The following is a 22,494-nucleotide window of genomic DNA, read 5'->3' on the forward strand; positions in this document are numbered from 1 at the left end:
CCAGTCAAATTCTGTTATAGAAATGAATGACGAAACTACCAAACTAGTCAGCAAAATAACGCTTGAAAAATGACGTTTGGCGGTGGTATATCCATGCAAGATACCTATCACCATCCCTAAGAAAACATGTCAAGTAATTTTATATATTGACCAACGACGGACTTTGTAAAACAATGACATTGCCAAGCAAGATCTTTAAATTTCAGTCAATATATTCACCATTATTGACTAAAATCCAATACGACGAATACATATTGACAATATTGTTACGTCACTCAATTAGAATAAGTAAGAATATTCAGAAACACCTGCGTCTTCCACTACAGAAACGCTATGCTTCGGACAAACACTAACGTGTTGGTTATCAAGTTTATTTGTTAGACTGACGTCGATATTTCCTGTTGTGTGGTAATATCGACACTAATTATTCAAAGGCAAAAGCGCTAATTGTTTCTACTCGCTCGTATCCGCTAATCACTGTGTATTCTCACAATATTTCTGCAACACATACTTGTATGGACGTGCGAATACTTACATCTTTACTTGTTATTACGGAGCAATTTGGTATTGAATACTGTGTCCATTTTTAGATCTTGAGAGGGCATTGAATATTGATACGTGTATCTGTATTACGTGAGCTAATATATTTTATAGTTGGTGTAAACACAAATCTTTTCCTTTACTTAGTTGACTCAACTTAGTTCAAGCCAATAGAATTATATAAAAAAACGGATATAGTAATTATTAAGATTTAAGATAACAATCTATATCATCATAAAGGTATTGATTATTAATGATAGTCATGCTACTAAAAAAATAGAAACCTTGTCGTCAAGAAATCACTAATAGCGATAAGAAACCCATTAGAGTTTGTTGATTCTTCTTTTAATATTCTTGCACCAAATTATTAGTCATAATAGTCCATGTATTTCATTTTTATTTATGTGAGTCGTTACAATATTGTCTCAGTAAACAGATTTAAATATTTTCAAATTGATATTTGTAGAAATTTATTATTTATTGGTGATTACTAAATACAAAATAGCGACCATATTTTTTGCCCCCAAATACCTTGCAACACTAAATTAATTAAGTACCGACAAAAAATTGTTAAAGACTTTTGCAATGCAAATCGAGATCAAAATAAACCAAGTAGACAAACTGCTATAATAATTTATTACAGCAAACCACTTGGCAATCTCAAAACTTATTTGATCAATTTGAGGCACGGTCTCCGGGTATTTTTTAAAACTACCTTTTCTAATCGTAAGAATTTTCTATTTTAATAGAAAGTTTTTAGCTAATTTATAGTTTTTTGAATAATATTAATGTGTATAATATGCATTGCAAATGCAAGTATGGGATCCGTAGACCAAAATATTCGTAGTAAATTTTAACTGGTAATACTAAATTGGCCATTGATCTAACTTAGTTTTACTACAAATACTACAGTTGTGTGCCCTGCAGTAGCTGACATCAGGTCAATAGTGACGTGGTCATAGGCAGGAATTGTAATTATAATTAAATTACTACTTTTGCTCACGTCCCGCGTCCCGCACACTGCAGGGAGTCCCGTTCCCGTGACACGTTTAATATGAAACTCATAGGTGTCGATGGCCGTATTGCGGTATTTCAAATACGACTGTAATCAAGATAACGATAAACAAAGACGAAATTCATTTGTGAAAAGCTTTTGTTGTCGCTTATTACGTTTGATGAATTGATAACACCATGTTGATGGTAGACAAAGATGCATTAATAAATGACTATGACTTAGGATCAAATAAACTTAAGATTAATAATAATATTTTTAATTTAACCTATCTTTATTACTTTGTACTGTGCCATCATACGGCAGGCATAATTCGTTTCTACGTCTGATTCAATTACAATGTTAGAAAATATTATTCTATTGAGCATCAACAATGAACAGTCGTTCGTTGTCTTGGTCAGTTGAAACCCTAATATTTTAAATAATTACTAATGATGCTTGTTCGAAATAAGTTGTAGTTATAATGGTGGCTCATCATTAAAATATAATCGTTTATACTGATATCAAAAAATTTGTAGCCATCGGCAGCTTAAGTCAATTTCTTTGATATTTAGGTAGTGGAATTGAGTATTTCACTATTGTCAGTTGGTAGTTCGTAAATATATTAAAAAGAGAAGTGGAGCACAGACAATTACGGTATTTTCCATTAATATTACCTAGTCAAGTATAGTATATTTTGTTGAGGCTTGGCATGACCTTCTCCAAATTTGCGTGAAGTTCATTATTAAATGTGATACCTGTTTCATGTTTCCTCATTTTCATTTAAAGTCAAGGCCATCAGATATTGCGGTTTATGCGTCAAAATATAATTAAGGCACTACGGGTGCCAGGATTTACGTAACCAATTTAACTACTATACTCTCATGAGTTTGACATACTGTTCCGACTTCGCATAAAACTAGCTAGGTTTTTATAATAGTCTTAAATTACTGTTTTAAAAAACTGAGTTTTGCTATATCTAGTTAGGGGAGACATTGCAATCCCAATAACAAAACATTCTTATTACATTAGACAATATCACCGATTCGCAGAAAACGTCAGAAAGAAATGTCAGTGGCTGGCGGGGCATTACACTGATCAATTGTTATTCACTTACACTCTACGGTGCATGCATTTGTAATTTAATTTCGTACAAGTCATCGGTTCACGCGGTAGACGAACTCTAATACGATTAAAACTTCGTATCGATGCACGCCAGCACTCGTGACCACGTGCGAATTATTTCTGTAAATCCACTTTAACGCTAAACAGTTTCGATTGCTCAAATCAAACATTTAATCAACGTAAAAATGTGTATTTTTGTGAAAGCGATTATATGCAACAAACTATTTATTTTACTAGCCGTGTATCAGTTGGCGCGGCGCCATACCAAACATCGCGGGATTGGAAATTGTTGTCGTCAAATATTGTTGAATTTTGACAGGAGAATAGGTTGTTTTCAACGTGTTAATATGCAGAGTATATTGGTTTGAAATATGGTTCGCATTCATTCATAGTAGTTAATGTTATGGGAATTTTAATCATTCAACGGTAAATTATATATGAACTATATTTCTGCGGTTAGTTAATTGCTCAAGAATTCGTAAGTCGTTTGTTATGTGTTATATTTTGAACTCTTGAATCAATAAAGGAAATATTAATATTACGCAAACAAACGCGTCGAATTCTTTACAAGTTACATTTCCCCGATGTCTTCTCGGAAGTTGTTCTTATCAATAAAAATCTTTGGAGCTATAGATATTTTTTACCTACATAAGGCAAGAAATCTCCAACAATAAATAAACTTTGCAATAAAAACGTTTTAAATGTAATTCTATTTTAGTAGGATACTCTATTAATATTCCAATGTCTTCGACGACCCCGATAGGAGCGAAGTGATGGATCCAAACATGGTCCAAAATATCGCCGCCGGGCGCCCCGCTTTCAAATGCAGTAACGGTCAAACCTGTTGATATGTCTCTATCCTTGGCTCTAAAGGCAATATCGCTTGTGGATTGCCATTCGCCGCTGAATATAACTGAAACCTCTGGCGATATTAGACCCATTTATTTTAGATTACAATAAATAGTCAGATGTGAATTATGTAAATAAAACTTGAAATGTTTTAGAACCCATAAAATATGCAATGTACTTATAAATGGAAGAATGTTTGTTTCAAACATTTGGGAAATAGAGGCGACACACTGTCTTCAAATTATACAAGTAAGGTGAAGTGATGGAAAGTGTATCAGGAAAATATAGAATAAAACACAGTAGAGCATGAAGTAAACGTAAAGGCATCGACTAGTGCTATATGTATGTGGATTGTGGACTGCTGTGTGTCTATTTTAATATAGATTTGCTTGTAGTGCAATAAAGAAAATAAGAAACACCGTCGCATTCTTCTAAAATTTGGAGAAATACGACGGTTTCTTTATCTTCTTTATTACAAGCAAATCTATTTCAAAATTTAATTAAGAGATTTATGAATTAACACTTTATTGTATCAATTTCCGAATTACCAAATAGTATTTTAGAATCTAACATACTATTTCGTAATTCGAAAATTAATACAATAAAATGTTAATTCACAAAACGAATTGTTAAATTTGTCCATTGAACTAGCAGTAGTCCCATGACCAGTGTAACTTATGGTAATTATTCAGCAAATTTTAATACCATTAATAAACATGAGACTATTTTAATCGGTAATACAAAACTGGTTGCTGACGTGACCGACTTTTTAATGGTAAAAAACGTAGCGACCGTATGACCCATGGAAAAAGGAGTAGTAATAAACAATGAGATATATTATTACTATTATTCAGCGGCCGATGATCGTTTTAGGCACTTAGAACCAGATGTAGATACAATGCTGAATTGGTGATTATGATAGCCTGCACCCATTGCCAAATGAGAATGTAGCAGTATATTTTTAGTAGTACTAGATAAACGGAACTGAATGAATTTAAAATGTTTTTATATGAAAAATAGAAGGCTTATGAATGTCTTTAATTAAGGATTGATTATAAACGCAAGTGTCGTATTCACGGCATCCGCCGTAAATCATAAACCACCACTTTTCCTGCAAAAATGTCACGACACGCACTACGTCCGATGTTGAAGTTTGAACAACTGGCGCAGGTGCTGTATCATTGTTTGCTGTATAGCGTTACAACTGACAATATATCGTTGTGTTTCGCCGAAATGTAATTACATGTTGAGGAAAGCGACTACATGACAACTTTCTCCTAGTATTTATTTTTAAATAACGCAATATTGTGTAAACAAAGGCTTCATATTTTCAAGTTACTTAATAAAACTTTTCTATTTAATTTTTGCTTATTTTGATTTCAAATTTTATTTTAATAATTATGTTAGGTTGTTATGTACAAAAACCTGTTCCAAGTTCCAAACCACTTCCAAGGTTAGGCTTTAATCTTTTCACTTTAGTGTAGGCTTGGTTAAACTGTATAGTTAGAGATTATATACTCGCTATTCGTCATACTATGGCGTTGCAAATATGTTGTTGAGTATAATTCGCGTGAATATGGGGCCTTTCGGAACCGACCCCGGTCGGTAGCGTCGGCTACTAGCGTTGATGCTCGAGAGATACAAATTAAATAAATCGGATTTTATATAGCTATAATTACGTAATACAAGTAGGCGTACTCTTACACGTGTATATTGTGTGGGAGTATAATTTTTGCTGAAATCACCACCTCTTTTTAGGTTTACATAACAATAAATTTAAATGACCAAGAACACTTAATTTATTAATTACAATTCAGACTATTTAGAACGCTTCTTCTACGGGTACTACTACTTTGACAAGGTTGCATCCCATTCTTATTGTGCATGGATTATGTGTGTTTGTTCCTCCTATACTCGGGACATAAGCGTATTAGTTCTTTAATTGTATCAATCATTTATGGAAAAAACCCTTATAAATGCGGTAAATAATAAACGTTGACGACTATTAAAAACGATATTACCGCAGAATACTCCGTTCTCGCCGAATCGCCTCATAAAATGTGTTTATTGCAGAACGGTGGATATTGGCAATGACGTGCGTCAAACGTGTGAGCTCATCGAAGATTTACGTTCACCATACACATCATTCAAATTGATCGCTCATATACTTTACTACTTTTGGAAATTTTTACAAATGCCCTACATTCTGTATCAGTCAGGAACAATACTCAACAACTACGTAAATTTTATTTGAAATATTTATGTACAAAAGTCTGTCATAGTATTATGAACGGCTTAACGCAATTTACTTTATAATATTTTTTTTACATCTGCTCTCCGTTTCACAACTAACTACTCTACCAAAGCTGATGATTTATGAAGACAACATACTCCCAAACTTGCTAATATTTCATTGTCTTTTCGAACAATTTATTAAAACAATTCATTGTTGTTTATTGACAATTGCCCTAACCCCGTAAAACATTTCATATATTCCATGAAACAAGTTTTCCTTATTCATACGTGGATTCTAGTAAATTGTAGTTTACGCATTAAACTTCAATGAATGTACCTCGAGAAGACCCCAAAAAACACAAATCCTTATGTTTAGGTCAAATGTATCCTTAACAAACCAGTATGCATGAAGGGAACATAAACATTGCTGCTTGGTGGAAAAGACAACTTGATAGACTCTTTCGAGAGACTTTCCCTCTTATTAAGAGCGAAAGACGTGGAAAGCGAGATGTTGAATTTTTCACAACTTTTATGATTTACAAGCTGGTTGAAGTATCTATTAGGAAATCTATAAACGACATGCCGATAATCTTCGTTGTACATCTGAGTGATATCAGAACTTCACGGCGATAAGATTTAATTCTGAGATAACGAGCCGAGTGGAACGTTTCAGCGATATTTTATAGCTATTGGTCACTTCTAATGTTAATTTATTCTTATTGTTACTGATTAATGAGAATACAGAGAGAATACTGCTTCGGTGGCATAGTTGTAATGCATGCGCTGTACGGCAGTCCTGGGTTCGAATCCCTGGTCGGGCAAAGTGATATTTGGGTTTTTCTGTTTAGTATCAGTTCACCGGATTATTTAAAGATATCAAGACAACGATCTAGTAAGCCAATTGTTATATTATTGATAAAAAGACTTTTGATAAACCAAAAAGCGTGACTGATTAGCATAATTCACTAACAGGAAAAACGAACAGTCATAAGTGATTAGTTATCGCTAATTCTCGCTTGCGGACCAATCTTTTTATTATAAAATATGCAGATCAAGCAATTACTATTCACATAAAACGGTTTAATATAACAGAAATCTATAGAGGATGTATGGAACGAGCAGCTTGGATATTCCGTGGCCAAGGTAATATCGCCTTTCTAGATACAGAAGATGCTCTAAAGATCCATCATCCGTATTAGGTCATAGCTAACCAGAACACTTACTAGGTGGTAGAAACCAATACGAGTGAATATTTATTTTATTCGAGTTATTCAACAGTTATCGGAGCTAACAATAACTTCGTTATCGTAAACCCTAAACACGTGTATCCTTATGAATGATAAGTGTAACTAGTTATTCAAATTCTCTACAAATTTTGCGTGTTTTTACTGCAATAACATTTAGATTTGCTCGACAGGTATTTAAAGGTCACATAATTATATTAATCATCGTGAGGTTGGATTGTTTTTCCTCGGTACTACATTATTTTAATGTTACGTAATATTTTTAATATTTGTTTTTCACAACAATTCTGTTATTGATACTGCCAACTTGAATCGTAGGTGTTGAACTTGATTTTATTATCAAACTAGCTAATGCTTGCGGCTGCGTCCGCGAGAAAAAGTTTTGCGGGATATAAGTCCCGCTATACATACATGTTCTCGGGATAAAAATAAACCATGTCCTTCCCATTATGTCAAACTATCTCCATATAAAATTACATCAAAATCGGTTTAGTTGGTTCAGCCATGATAACGTAACCGGCAGAAAGACGGACTGCCAGTTACTTTCGCATTTATAATATAAGCATGGATATATTTGATAAAATACTAAAACAGGAAAACATAAACAAGAACTCAGAGCTGGCTAATATTTGTTTTATGTAAAAGGAAAAAAAAAGTATGCATCGCGACGTACGTACGTGGACTTCTTTATTTACTAAAACGTTTTTCCTTACTCACCTAGTGCAATTACACTTTAAACCGCGGTTCCGCCCAAGTGAAATTTTTCCTAGGATTCAAGTCCCTTTTAATATTTTCCCGGGATAAAATGGAGCCTATATTTTAAGTTAGACCTCCAGCAATATATCGGAGAAAACTGCATTCAATTCCATACAATAGTTTTTGCGTCATGTGTGTACAAACAAAAAAATCTAAAAACTTGTTTTGCTCCAATAAAGACCCCCTTATTAGTTTTCTTTAATATCTATAATGTTCAGACGTTGGCGTGTTACAATTTTATTATATGTATAAAAGATATCCAGTTTTATGAAACAAACAAAAGAATTAGTGGTTATTGACACAGGGGCATGAAGTTGTATATTTATATTAATTCATATTGCTGGGTACTTGAGATTGTTGACTCGATGCTCTTTTAAATTGACCTTTCGTGTTATTCAAGTCGAAACTGAGTACAGAGCCAACAAGAACTGACGGATTGATTGAATTTTTACAGCCAAATTTCTGGCTAAATTTTAACGACTTTAAGTCAAAATAATCGCTTAAATCTCTATACTTTAATCCATGTAAATATAAAACGGTAAAATATGGTAGGTAAATCTATTTCAAAGCACATACTATATTATTTACCGTTGGTTTATTTGTATATGTATACAGAAAAAAAAATTGCACCTCATAGAGAAATTTGTTCAACACATTTTATATAGTCAGATTATGAATGAGTGTATGAGTAATCGAATTTCACTCATTCGTGCAACGTTTCACCGAACCTTGAGTGTAGCTTTGTAAAATCTCTTAGTCACCGCGACAACGGCTAACTAGAATGCTAAATCCTATTCCGCATACTACGTTGCTAGTAATATAGCCCTGAAGTTACTTAGTTTTTATATGCATTGCGGTTTTTATTGTCGCCAATAAGTATTGTTGCCAAGTTCTTACTTGTTAATTGTTATTCTAATAATAAAATTAAATACAGCTATCACGTTCTTTGTCCTTGCAAGATTTCTTGCTTACAAATAAGACGCGAAACTATAAAAATGCAATATGTGATGAGTTTGTTTTACGGGTTTATCATTTCTTTACGTGCAAAACTATAAAATTTAATAATAAACGTGTATAAAATGACAGACGATAAATCAAAACGATACATGCAAGTACTAAAGGTAGCTTGTAAATTATAGGTACACACTCGCACTGGTTTAAAAATTCATTCCCCCATCAAGCAGTCTCAAGTCGCAGAGACAAAAGCATATTTGTCTTGCGGCATTGAACTGCAATTCCTTCTATTTTTGATAATCAATATGTTTCCAACAAATCGACTATCTGGTCTACTAGGTTTTTCGTTTGCCGTAAAAGAAACGTGTGGTTTCAATAAAAAGTGCGAGGCGACACAAGTTTTTCTGGTAACTGTCACCGTTATAAGTAATCAAACTGCGACACAAATTTCTTTTAGAGTTTAAATATATTCAAATACTTATGTAGGCAAATATTGTATCGTATTTATGGCTCAGACACAAAGAACTAACAAGCCAGTCTTTAGGAATAATAAAACGATGAATTAAGTGATCTGTCGTTAAACATACGTAAATTCAAAATTGCAGTTAAAGTATATAGTGTTATAACGAGTATATAAGTTCACACCGGCACTCACCGAATCCCTGAATAATTAAAAACCTCCTCCACAAACAAGGGAAGATGATAAATATTTGACTAAACCCTTCGGCATAACAAACGCCGTTGACATTGCGTTGTGTAGGGGACTGATTGACACACGAACCTTGACCAATGACCCACTTCACGCAAACCTGACGCCAGATTCTGGACGTTTCGACACACGGAACTGTCCAAAAGCGTTTAATTAACTAACGGATTATGTCACCGGTGAAATTGTTCAATGAAACAACGACTGCAAATGTCGATTGTTAATAAACCCATGTCGAATGCACTAGAATTGTCCATGTTCGTTCAATTCAGTCTCATTCAATATTCATGCTCGTAATCACCGTGCCTCTGTAATGGACATATTTATGAATGAATGGCTCTAATGTGGCCCAATTATTGCCTTGAATAAATCAATTCTGATTACATACTGCGCTAACATGCCTTTTAACGTCGTTAGTTATTGTGAAATATTCAAAGGCAGAGATCGCGAAACTTTATCTTTAACGTTTATAAAACATTCGCAAAAATATTTAACAATATAACGTGCCAAAAAGAAAGATTACTACGTTTAAATGAGATCTAAATTTAAAAAATAAACAATATGATAATACATTTTTTAAAGTTTTAGGAACTTATTTTTGCAAGGTATGTCGTCGCATTTGCAATATCGTATTTGAAATTATCAGTAATTTAAAATCGACTTATGAATTATCTACTTGTATTTAGCTTAATGACTGATCAATATAATATTCTAATTGGTGAATAAAAAATGGTGACGCAAATTAGAAATTTATTTGTTTCGTGTGGTGTATATAGTACGAAGCATCCATACAACTAAGTCGTAATCACTGGTTTGAATCAACGCTCACGAATAAAGAAATATTGTGCACGAGCTGTTATGTTTATTAAAAATATTATTAATTAAATTAATAAAAATAAAGCTATTGTTTAAACAAACTCCCGCAACAAATGCTGATGATGTAGGAATTCGAAGAAATTACTATGGCACAATTTTATTTCGAGTTTTCAACTTAGAACCACTGCAGTTAAATAATAGGTTTAAATATTTGAGTATTTGTAAACCGCCAAAAACGGTATCAAAACGCTTTCATCACTCATTATCTTTATTACGAAACAAATTAATGTAATTAGGCACACCTTTTGTTACAGACGAATTCGTCATTGAGCTGCAAGACAACAAACAACTCTCGCAAAATATAGTAATTAATTACGCAGTGATATTTTTTAAGTGCCAAGAAGGAATGAAAGCTTGATGCAAGAATGCATTACGGTGAAGATAAATCTCAAGCTGTTATTCAAGAGAAAGCGAATTACTCAAAACAATTAGGAATTCTCTGATTAAAAACACAGATCAATATGCAACGCGCTAAATAGACGACCGTTTCCTTATTTCCCCCACAACATTTATATAAGTCACAAGCAGCCGCGTGACCCAATTCGGATGCTGGCGGTCCATTTGTATTGGCTGGCGAGTTTTCCATTTCGCAATATTCCACTAGACATGTTACGGACTAACGTAAGGAGACCGATCTCTTTAAATATGCAAGAGACGGGTAAACACAACTACTTAGTATCATCATAAATGCACATTTGAGTGGTGGCTATTTGGTCTGTAAATCGACCTTCTTTGTCGTCAGTCGACCTAATCAATTGAAATCACAGAAAACGAGCGGGCAGTGGCGACGTGAGCGCGGCTACTTAAAGTTCGAGGACAAGCCTGTTTACCGATACGCCTACGAAATATTTCACTACAATCGATCCCTACACGTATAACTAATCAAACATTACTATCCAATTTGGTCGCTTTATTTATTTTATATCATTTCCTTGTACCGAGGAAGTCTTCACGTAAAGGCACATGAATCACGGAACACTTTATCAAATATTAAATCAACAAAATTCGATATGCGGCAATGTTGTTTATTTATTGAATGATATATCTAGCAATGTCTTTGGGTTCATTTAATGCTTTCTTTTACACAATAATGAACTAATAGAAATTAACAATTTTCGAAGAGTATTTGTATGGTATTTTTAGGGATCGTGAAGCTAGGTTAGAAATAATGGTGCATATATATAACAATATTCAACATTATCGATATAATTTAGACTTCAAGCAAGTAACGTTCCATAATGTTAATTAGATACAGACTCCAAGAAAGTAAATATTTAATGTGCATATAAACAATGATGAAAACTCGATTAGGAAATAAGATTACGTCGCTTGTTTTTAATAATTTCTTATTAACCAGTCTATATGAAGTGCATATTCTTGAGTTAGTAATTTTTTTGAAACGAAAATCATTGTTTATAGAAGCCCGCAGACGACCAAATGAGACACATAACGATAAGTTAAAGAACTTCCACAATTCCAAATGGAATAATTGAAGTTCTAACATTTGAAGGAAAGGAACAGGGAATGTAGAAGTGTGGTGTTATTTGGGCCAAAAGATAAAATTAATGGCACATAGAAATATTACTGAAAAAGGTCTACCTGTTGAATAACACTTCTAACATAATGGAAAAACAAAGGCGAATACTAGCATCGGTCGTGCAATAATTTACTCAAACACAGTCTTGTTCTTACTTAATGATAATTTCGTAAGGGCGTCTGAAGTAAGCAAATATAAAACGAATGGAAAGTATGAGTAACTAGCAGTACGGTCAATGCCATGTTATTAGTTGAAGTAAATAAGTTTTTCGAGGAGAGGAGTGGCGTTTATGAGAACACATTAAATTATTTTGGAACACGTAAAAACACTACTTAATGAAGCTGTGGGTTGGTGTAGTTTTAAAAGCCGTAGCAATTAGCATGTCCTGAAATGTTAGTCGAATGCGTCCCACGTGAAAAAACGTATTAAAGCATTGCGAAACGTGTGAAAGTTCACAAAGGATTTAACTTCTATGAAAGTTTGCTATAGTGTTTCAACACGAAATATATGCATTATATTGTGTATTTTTATTAATTTATTTTTACTTGTTAATTTACAAATAAAGTCTTGACTAAAAATCAACGAGCAATTTCCTAAGCAATTTAAACTATAAATGTAATTTACGTTTATATCTCATTTACAACCACAAACAACCGTTTAGTGGCTGCAATGTGTTTAGTTCCCGCAAATTCTAAACCTGGGCAGTTTCTCAAAACTCGTTCGATCGTCATTGGACTTCCGCGGCAAATGTGGGGAAACCCGCGCACATGGCAAGCGGAACTGGATGGTAATTACTTTTAGCTATCGTAAATGGGCATGCGTTAGCCACGGCTTTCAGAAATAGGCGTGTCGCAATCAAAACAAAAATGGCAGTAAATACAATAAAATCGATGATGAATTAGCTGAGTTATATGTTAAAAGGATTGGTGGTAAATGCAATAACCCGTTTTGAACATTATTACAAAGATCCCCACCGCTTTTTCACTTAAACAGCACATGTCTTTATTCAAAGAACCACACGTCATGCAGTTTTGAACTTGACTCACGTGTGGGAACACGACCCCGTTGGGCAGCTGACTGTGTCAGCCCTTCCACGCTCCTCTGTGGGGCCTGTAAACTAGAGAACAAAGCGTGCGTCGGTTGCCGGTTCCGAGAACGACATACGGCCAAGGAATACCGGTCCGCACTCTAAACTATCGCACGTTTTCCTGCCGTGTAAAAACCCACGGCGAGCATCGTTCTGGATCTTTAGCGCTTTTCGACCAAGTGAAATTCGATGTCTGACACGAATTACATATTCTGAATTCGAATTGTTTTTAATATAAGTAAGAGGAAAAGAGCTACATTAAGTAAATTTATGTCTATTTGCCAGAGTAGCGGACAGAATTATTTTCAATTATAAATCACATAAATATAACATTGAAAAATACAGATAACGAATATTTACTTGAAACCGTCACGCGTAGATTACTACCGTTTAGCGAGAACGCTATCTTATCTATGCAAAGGTGGTACTTATGACTGAAAGCGAATATCGTGGGCTCCTTCTACCCATGAATGTCATCATCAGTGAGTCATCAATATCGATACTTGATAACGCTTCCTGTCCAACCTAGCTCTAGATAATTGTTACGCAAGTTGTCCTTTACGCTAATTCCTTGTTCACCTTCTGAGCGGTTGTCTTTATTAACTACCTGAATTTCCTAAGGTTTTGAATGTTTCTTGTTTCCAACTTCAGTAATACCAAGATTTATTTGGTGTTCAACATACTATCATAAAATTTCATGCGTATGAGAGGTATTCCATGTTGTTTAAGTTTTGCAATTACGTGCAGAATCTTCGTTAATATCTAGTTCGGTACTTAAAGACCTAGAAACTTAAAATTATGCGATAATATCTTTTGGAAAGTTAAGCTAAATTTGAAAGTCAAAAATAATTTCAATACTATTGGTCTAAAATAGCCTTACAAATTGGCAGAAGACGAATGCGTTTTTGTCGAAAGGATTGACGAAAAATAGAAGAACGCTGCTGTTACCGCCATGCCAGTAGGAGGAAATACATTTCTTTAGTCTTATCGAAGGATTCCGGATTCTTAACCTTAATTAGGCATTTTGATTGACTATCGAAAGCATATTTAGTTTCGAGTTAGCTGGAGTTTCAAACTTTTATCGTAGGCTTCCCCCGAATAGCTAATACCATAAAATTACCGGGTTCCTGGGCAAGCCAGGCAGCCGGGTCTCAAGTCACTTAAACCTTCGAATAAGCAATTTCAACCACTGAGAGCTGGACTTCTTACGTAATTTATTATTTTTAGATTGACTTTTACGTAAACTTCGTTAAGCTAAAATTCCATTGGAATGTAATGTAAGCGAGATCTTAGTGAGTGTAACTTAAGTTACGCTTGCAGTATATATACGTTGTGTAATCATAACTGATATTGCGTTGTATTATAATTGCGAAATAATCGTCTGTAATTTTTTTATAGCCATACCGCCATAACAAGTGGATTTATGTTGCCGTCATACAGCTGTTGATAAAGTATTATTCATATTAGAGATTAAAATCATCGGCATTTAATTCGTTACAATAATTGGAACTCGGAACCACATTAGTAGTTATAGTTAGTAATGCTGTCTTTTATTTATATTTAAAAAGGTTTTAGTGCTTGTGTTGCGAAAATGGAACAATCAGAAAAAATGTTTTTGAAATGCTTACAAATGATTTATTGAATTAGTTTATTTTGTGATCGTATCGAATATCCAGATTGGAATTCTTTATAGACAACTGGCGTTAGAAAGTTCGAGCTATATCCTCAAAATATTTTTATTTCCAAAACAATAAATTATAAACTTTAAATTTTGAATCTCTAAATAAATAACATCAACTACCTTTATCCATATTTATATTTAGATTCTAGAATTTCGAGAGCGATGCGGTTATGTTAATAATATGTTTTTTCAGTGTGTTTCTAAAAATAAAAGTGCAATAATAGTGTAGAAATCGACGCTTTATCTAGTTATTGTAATTATTTTAGTTCATTCTTTTTTGTGAATATTTTACTATATTTAGGCAAATATGTTATAATTTTTGTAGAAACTAAACGCTTGCGCTTTTCCTCTTTGATTAATCCTTATTATCCGATTTATACATTTATTTCGTTATGAGATATTATGATGAAAATGTAATTAATTCAGTTAGATATTTTATTTTGTAAAACTCGAATGTTATTTTTCCTGAATTAAAGTAATTAGCAGCAGTATAATTTATACTTAGGCTTTTATCGTTCCCGACTTATAAGAGATCAATATGCATTACGTACCTACTTCTAAATTTAGGCCGAACATTTCAATACATATGTAGATATCTATAGGTAACTCCTGGTATAAATATATTGTGTATAACAGCGATATATTTGTTTTTTTTTTTTATTGAATGGATGCATTTACACTAATTTATTATAATCACTATAGCTAAAAGTAACTATTCATTTTAACTTCACAAATATGAGCATAGGTGTGTCGTGTGTTATGTATAACATCATCTACGTATTATGTCGCCGTGTTTTATCTCGAAACGACACTACAGCCGATTCCGTTATGCAGATGTGACAAGTCTGGCCGATTCAGCAGAACTGCTCATAAAAATGAAAACTAGTTTGCAAACAAGAATTAACGTATATTTTGATACGTCACCACGTCGGTTTTAAAAAAGAATATATCGCATTAGAGGGTGATGTTCAGTGGACATCCTGTGGCGTGACCGGACCGCGACCCATCAAAAAAGAATTCAAATTCTGGAAATAATTCTTGGCAGTCATGAAGTAATTTTTATACTTAATTAGATACAAGGAGTGTTCAACAAGAATTTGGGTTTATTTTCCTGTTCGTCAATTTAGTTGATAGATGTATTGTCCTATTCTTCAGGACCTAGCCAATATTCCTTCCTATTTGGGAAATGGTAGCTTACAGCAATATCGCCTAATTGTATTAAGAATTAATTAGATGTAACACGCAAACGTTCGCCGAAACAAGACGTTGGGGTGTCGATTCTTTTACATAAGGGCTCATGGTGTAACTAGCTTTAGCAGTCCTAATAATTTACATTGAATAATAATAAAAACAAAATCCGATATATTTCTACAGATAGACCCCGAATATAAATTAAAATATAATATGATCGGTACAATGAATAGTTTATTCTGATTGGTCGCTATAGAACTTTAAACTATGAATCATTATTCATGATATTGCAATTCTAACTAGTCCATTCAATATATTAAATTTACACTTTACAATAAAATATTCTTCCATCCACACATAAAATTTAAAACACTATCACATATAATTGTAGTATTTTTCAGTTTTGGTAACTGACCAACTCCTGTTTTGGGTCTTTATGAATAAATTAACTATGCCCCTTTCACTTGCCGTTACCAATACAGAATACTCAAAGTTTGAACATGATTTTTACTTTGTGATTGCATTATTAAAACAAATTCAATGTAAAGACACATTATTAATAACAAGATCATGTTATACACATATTAAATTAAGTGCACTCAAATATAATATGAGATAATATATTGTGAAATTACAGTTGGATTACACCATGAACAATTGGGGTATTTATTATCTTAACATCAATGAAAGGCAACTTAAATCCAATGTATCAAGAGTGTTTACTTTTTTTTTTAATTAAGAGTAATTTTGTTTATCCAGTCAGCCTTGTGCAGTAACTTATTATATGAAATAATTTTTACATTATTAAATAATAAAACAACCAATAATAATAAACATAAATTATAGTTAATACTTATTATAATATGAATATTGTAAGGAACCTAAAATAATTTTATTTATATTTCCATGAATTAAGGATAAGTAAAAGGGTTAAAAATCTTATATGTGCATGTATTTATACATTTATTTACCTTTGTATTGTTGAGATTATAATTTGCTATGTGACCTATTTGTATGATTCATTTTTTAATCAAAGACCAATGAATTCATTTTGTCATAATGTTGTGATGCAAGTAGGTTACTGCTGTTATTTGGAGTACTTGTTAGTTGCAACATGTCATATAAAGATAGTAATGTTGAATAGTGAATTGTGTGAAAGAATCTTGATTAATAACATTTTATAATGGACACATTTTACATACATTTGTATTAAAAATGGCATTTGAAATTATTTTATAACATTATTCACTCTTTGTATAATGGACAATATATATTTTAATAAAATTATTTCTTTGTAATATTTCCTATGGTTGTTTCATAAGAAATGACTTCTAAACCTAAACTGTTGGTTTATAAGATTGTTTCTTTAAAATATTTTGAGTAATATTGTAAAACCTACTTTGTCATGTATTACAAATATAGATTGTAAGCGCACATGTATCACATATTTGTATGTTCTATTAGCATAGCCTCATTTAAGTTGTCATGAGGTGGTTTATGTAATATTTGCTATTGTTGTAAGTGCAATAAACTTGTGCAACTCTGACAACAAGCAATAATATGTAAACACACCACATATTGAGCAATATATTTTTATACATTTTTTGTTGCATCCATACCAATTGTACAATATGTAATCACCTAGCAATCCTCCTAAAACACTTGTTGGCCTCATGTGTACAATTACACAGTTATCAATAGTGTGTCACTGTGAGCGCAATACAAGATAAACATATATTGGGAGCAGTGACAATGTAACTCTTATCTCAATACTGATAGAAATAAAATCAAAGTGCACTTACTTTTTATAAACTCTACAGAATGAGTTGTTGATCCTCTTGTCAGACATGTGTCGGCGGTCCTCAAACAGATCCTTAATAGCGGTCACACCCAACACAAACAAGGCGGGCAACATGGCCACCTCCTTGCCAAACGCACTGATCGCCGGCACCCAGTTCAACAGAACTATGAATATAAAGTACACATTTGCAATCCTGTGGAACTGCTCAAACAGATTCTTGGGTAGAAACGACAGCAGGGTGTATTTTGTAGTCCTGATTTTATTGTTACACCTGTGTCCATTGGGGTGATCCTTAGGCGGCGTTTTATCGGGCACCAAGTGGTTGGGGATCACTATGAGGTGGCGATTGTCGACGGTGGGCTGCGGTCGACGCAGCAGCCAGAAAGCGGCACGGCGCCAGGGACCCACCACTGACGCGCGCCGGATAGTGTAGATGGAATCGGAGCGCGAGGCCTGTCGCGAGTGGTGCACGCGGACCGAGCCCAGGCGCGGCTGAGCGCTGGCCGGCGGTGGCTCGCGGTGTCCCGGCGGCAGGATGAAGTCTGTGCGGCTGCCCGTGCGGCTGTGCCCGGGGCCGGAGCTGGGCCGCCCGCCCTCGCCAATTTGTCCGTGCGAGAGCGCGCGCTGGTGGCCGCGTAGCGCAGACTTGAGCGCCGGCCGTGCCGCCCCAGGATTCCCGGCCAACATTGGCGTGCCACCATGGCTTATAGATCTCGAATGTCCTTTTGCTTTCGGAAAAATACGTCTGCTCCGGTGCCCCTGGAAGACATGGCACCGTCGAGGGAGTCTCCACTTCCTTCTGTGGACATTTTTATACATCTGAACGGCGATCAACCCGGTTTTCCCTTTCATTTAAAACTGTGTCACTGCACCGTGTTCGTGTACCGTGTTTGATGCTGGCGATTTGTGCATAACGTGCCTTACGATTCGAAACATATGGTTAGAAGTCATCTGTTCACGGATTTACACATTACTGACGTTCATAGTCTCAAAAAACTAAATGAGGACGCAAATTTAAATAATACATGTGTGATATGCATTTTTATGACTGCCGAAACAAATAAAACTAGTATTATTTGGTCGCCACGGTGCAAACATTCGATGTGTGCACAAAAGAGAATAAAACTCAACTCAAAAACAACTAGACGAGCGACTGACACTTGCTTGATTTGACACAAGCACAGGGTAAGTCAGGTGCGGGGAGGCGAGGCAATAGTGATGGGAACTGCACATAACATGCGAAAATGAAAATTAACTTTTTCTATCAATAATGACTAAACAGGACCATAAACGGTAAATTTATAAAACGTATTTTAGGTACATATTTTTTTTATAATAGACATACTATTTACAGTATGTACTATTTTTTTTATTTATAACAAAGCTTCATCAAACAATGCTCCATATTATTCAGTTTTTTTCTTTTTGAAAAGGTTTTTATAACAAAGTAACAATATTATTGTCATTTAAAAATATATAATTAAGTAATATAATTTAATAAAAATAGCAAAGTAAATATGTATATTCACATTCGCCAAAACGGATGATCCTCGTTTTGCGATAAAAATAAATAGAATTTGTAAAATTGCAAAATTGTAGCATAACAAATGAATCCAAGTACAAATATATGAAAATAATATTCAACTTAAATTAGGCACCGATTTTTTAATTTGTAACTAGTATCTAATACTAAAGTTTTTTGTAACCGCACGGTACAGTTGCTCTAATTTTCATTTAAAAATGTAACTGGATTTCGTTTACGCATCACTATCGAATATGTCAAATTATTGTGTTTGGATATATGCAGATTTTTGGTTTAGTATGTTGTAAGTGTATTTGTCGACAAAATTTAAATAGATAACTAGTTTATTTTTTATTAGTTGATAAAGTTGATTTTAGCATATTATTATTTAATATTGATGAAATATACTTTTTTATTGTTAGCAATGATGTAGCGTATCAACTGAAATATTTTATAGTTGGCAATTAGAATTAAAATATTATTCGGTCAATTCCATTCGTTTTCTATGTAGTCTGTGTTTTTGCCATTCATTCGCAGTCGACGTCATCCATGGCGGACATATTCTTTCCGACATTTTGACATTTCCCAAAGTTCAACGCTCCGGCACCCGATGAAACTTACGGTCGAGGTCGCGACTGGTGAACGTCGATTTGATTCCCAAGTTTTTGATGGCCAATGGCTTACTGGTGAAACTGCTCATCCATACGGGCGAGTTGGAGTTCAAGTCAATAGAGGGCAGCTACGTATACAAAGGTGGTAAGATCTCAAAGGTGCCGGTCGACCAGAAGGAGGCGCTCGCTTCGGACCTTATGGGTATGTTCGAAAAGAGGCGTTTCCGCAACTTCCTCATCTACGTGCAAGACTTCCAGGAGGAGGATGCCAAGACCTGGAAGGATTTCGACCCCAGCAGCGAACATGCAGTCGCTGTACGACAAGTTTCGGCCTCGACAGGAACACGCAGGACTTTACCGGCCACGCTCTTGCCCTATACCTAGATGATGGCTACTGCAGCAGCCTGCCATCCAAACCATTCGTCGCATCAAACTGTACTCAGACTCTAGCCAAGTATGGTAAGTCCCCTACTTGTACCCCATGTATGGGTTAGGTGAATTGCCCCAAGGCTTTGCTCGTCTGCTATTTATGGCGGTTATGGCGGTTACATGTTGGACAAGCCCATTGATGAGATAGTGCTGTCTGAAGATGGAAAAGTTGTAGGAGTTCGCTCTGGAAACGAGGTGGCTAAATGCAAGCAGGTGTATTGTGACCCTAGCTATGTGCCTGAACGTGTCCACAAGAAAGGCCAGGTTATCCGATGCATTTGCCTATTAGACCATCCAATTGCTAATACCAAGGATGCATTGTCCACTCAAATCATCATCCCGCAAAAGCAGGTGGGAAGGCATTTTGACATCTATGTGTCTGTTGTGTCATACATCAGGTAGCTGCAAAGGGCTGGTTTATTGCTATGGTCCACCACTGTAGAAACCAATGATCCTGAATCTGAGATCAAGCCTGGTCTAGATCTCCTTGGACCCATTAGGCAGAAGTTTATATCTATATCGGACTATTATGAGCCAATTGATTTGCTCTAAAGTGAAAGTAGAGCTGGGAGAGGAAGATCAGTGAACGCCCATTTCAGATGTACATTGCTTGTTAGTTTTAACTATTTGTTTAAGAACTGTTCAGGCAACAAACTATACATTCATTAGGGATTTTGGGTACCGATTTGTAAGAGCTTAGGTGTATTGTATTGTGCAAATGCTCCAAACAGTTCCAGTAAGTGATTGTATTTTTTTTTATATTACCAAAAATATTTCAAAAGTATAAGATTGTTATTTAAAGGATTTATTTGTCAATTTAATGATTGCTTTTATTATTTGTAAGTATACAATGCTACAAGATGATCTGCAGTGAGGTGTTAGGTTAACTGTATCAAATGACATGCATTCCATTTTGGTACATTATTTGATCCTGTAATCATATCATGTTTGTAACTCGTCAAAATTCTGATATGAATGCTCACTATATCTATATAAGATCATAAATAAAGTTACATTATATGATACACTTGTTTTATTTGTGGTTAACACCAATCATATGAAACCATCTGTTTTTACTTATTGAATAACAACTGTTAGATTGGTATAGATATAAATTTATTTAGAAGTCACATCTGTAATTTAATTATGCTTAAATAAATAAATAATTTATGCCACTATAATTTCACACATAGAAGGCCTTTGTTACGTATTTAACACATATTTCAATGAATACAGATGATCATTTCTGCATCCAATAAATATATAATCACCATAAACTGCTGGTGATGAAAATGTTTCATTTGGTAGATGATGCTCAGCCAGTACAGCACCATTTTCAGAATCAATGACACAAAGTTTTCCATTATTAGAAGCAGCTAATATTAGTTTGTCACCAAGCCACATGGTGTGGAGTACACTGGAGAAGTCAGTTCAGAGATGAAACATATTGCGAAACATGGGTGCCCTAGTTGCACCTCTGCCTACCCTTCCAGGATGAAAGGCGTGAAGTGTTAGTTTTAATAGAGTTTAACAGTAAAACGTACTGACACAAGTCCTTACCTTAATGCCTTTCTCAACTGTCCTGCAATGTATTTCACCATTTACCTCAGCGAACACAACGTATTTGTCGCTGTCGTAAAGGACGGGGCTTGCGAACACTGGGCTGCTCAATGTTCCTCGCCAGGCTATGGTGTTAGTTTTTATATGCTAGCACAGACGCCAGACAATGTACCTAGTAATACATATTCATTTTTAGCTAGCACTAAATCCGCTGATATCGCCTGGTCGCCGACTTGTATTGTGTCCGTCTAAAAGCGCCCGTCTACCTTTTTATAGTTTTGGGTCACATGTTTCAAGAATCATTTTGAGTGTGCTATTAGAATATGAGTCGTGTATACATAGATAAAGAACTCATTATCAGTACTATAGATATCACACCTACCAGTATATCAATGCATCGTATGTTTCCGTCGTACGCGGCGACATAAACGATTCCGTTTAGGCACGTAGCCTTGCTTTTTCATATCATAGATGCTATGTTGATTCTCCACAATTCTATGCAGTTTTCGAGAGTGAAGCACACTATAGTTCCGTCGGTGCCGACGACGCCACACGGTGACGTCACGGGTTCCTCATGGTAACAGAGGACTGATGCTTCCACTCGTGATTTTAGCGTTATCATACCTTGCAAGTTGCCGCCTATCGCTTCCACTACGATGATTTTGCCTGAATGACTGCCAACTGTTACATAAAGATTGCTGAGGAGAAAAGATAATAATTAAATATCATTAAGTAGGTCCATTGACTGCCTTGGTGGCGTCGTTGTACTGCATGCGCGGTACGGCAGCGCTCTGAGGCG

The 22,494-nt window shown here is 34.8% G+C and overlaps 1 protein-coding gene and 1 pseudogene across 1 annotated transcript in view; one reads left to right on the top strand and one right to left on the bottom strand.

Moving 5' to 3' along the window:
* Positions 1-22,494, bottom strand: part of LOC115445699 (probable phospholipid-transporting ATPase VD) — a 94,645-nt gene that overhangs the window by 57,547 nt on the left and 14,604 nt on the right. The window lies entirely within an intron of this gene.
* LOC119190144 lies at positions 19,681-20,898 on the top strand (annotated as a pseudogene).

This window comes from Manduca sexta, chromosome 22 (genome assembly GCF_014839805.1).
Source record: "Manduca sexta isolate Smith_Timp_Sample1 chromosome 22, JHU_Msex_v1.0, whole genome shotgun sequence".
Lineage (NCBI taxonomy): Eukaryota > Metazoa > Arthropoda > Insecta > Lepidoptera > Sphingidae > Manduca > Manduca sexta.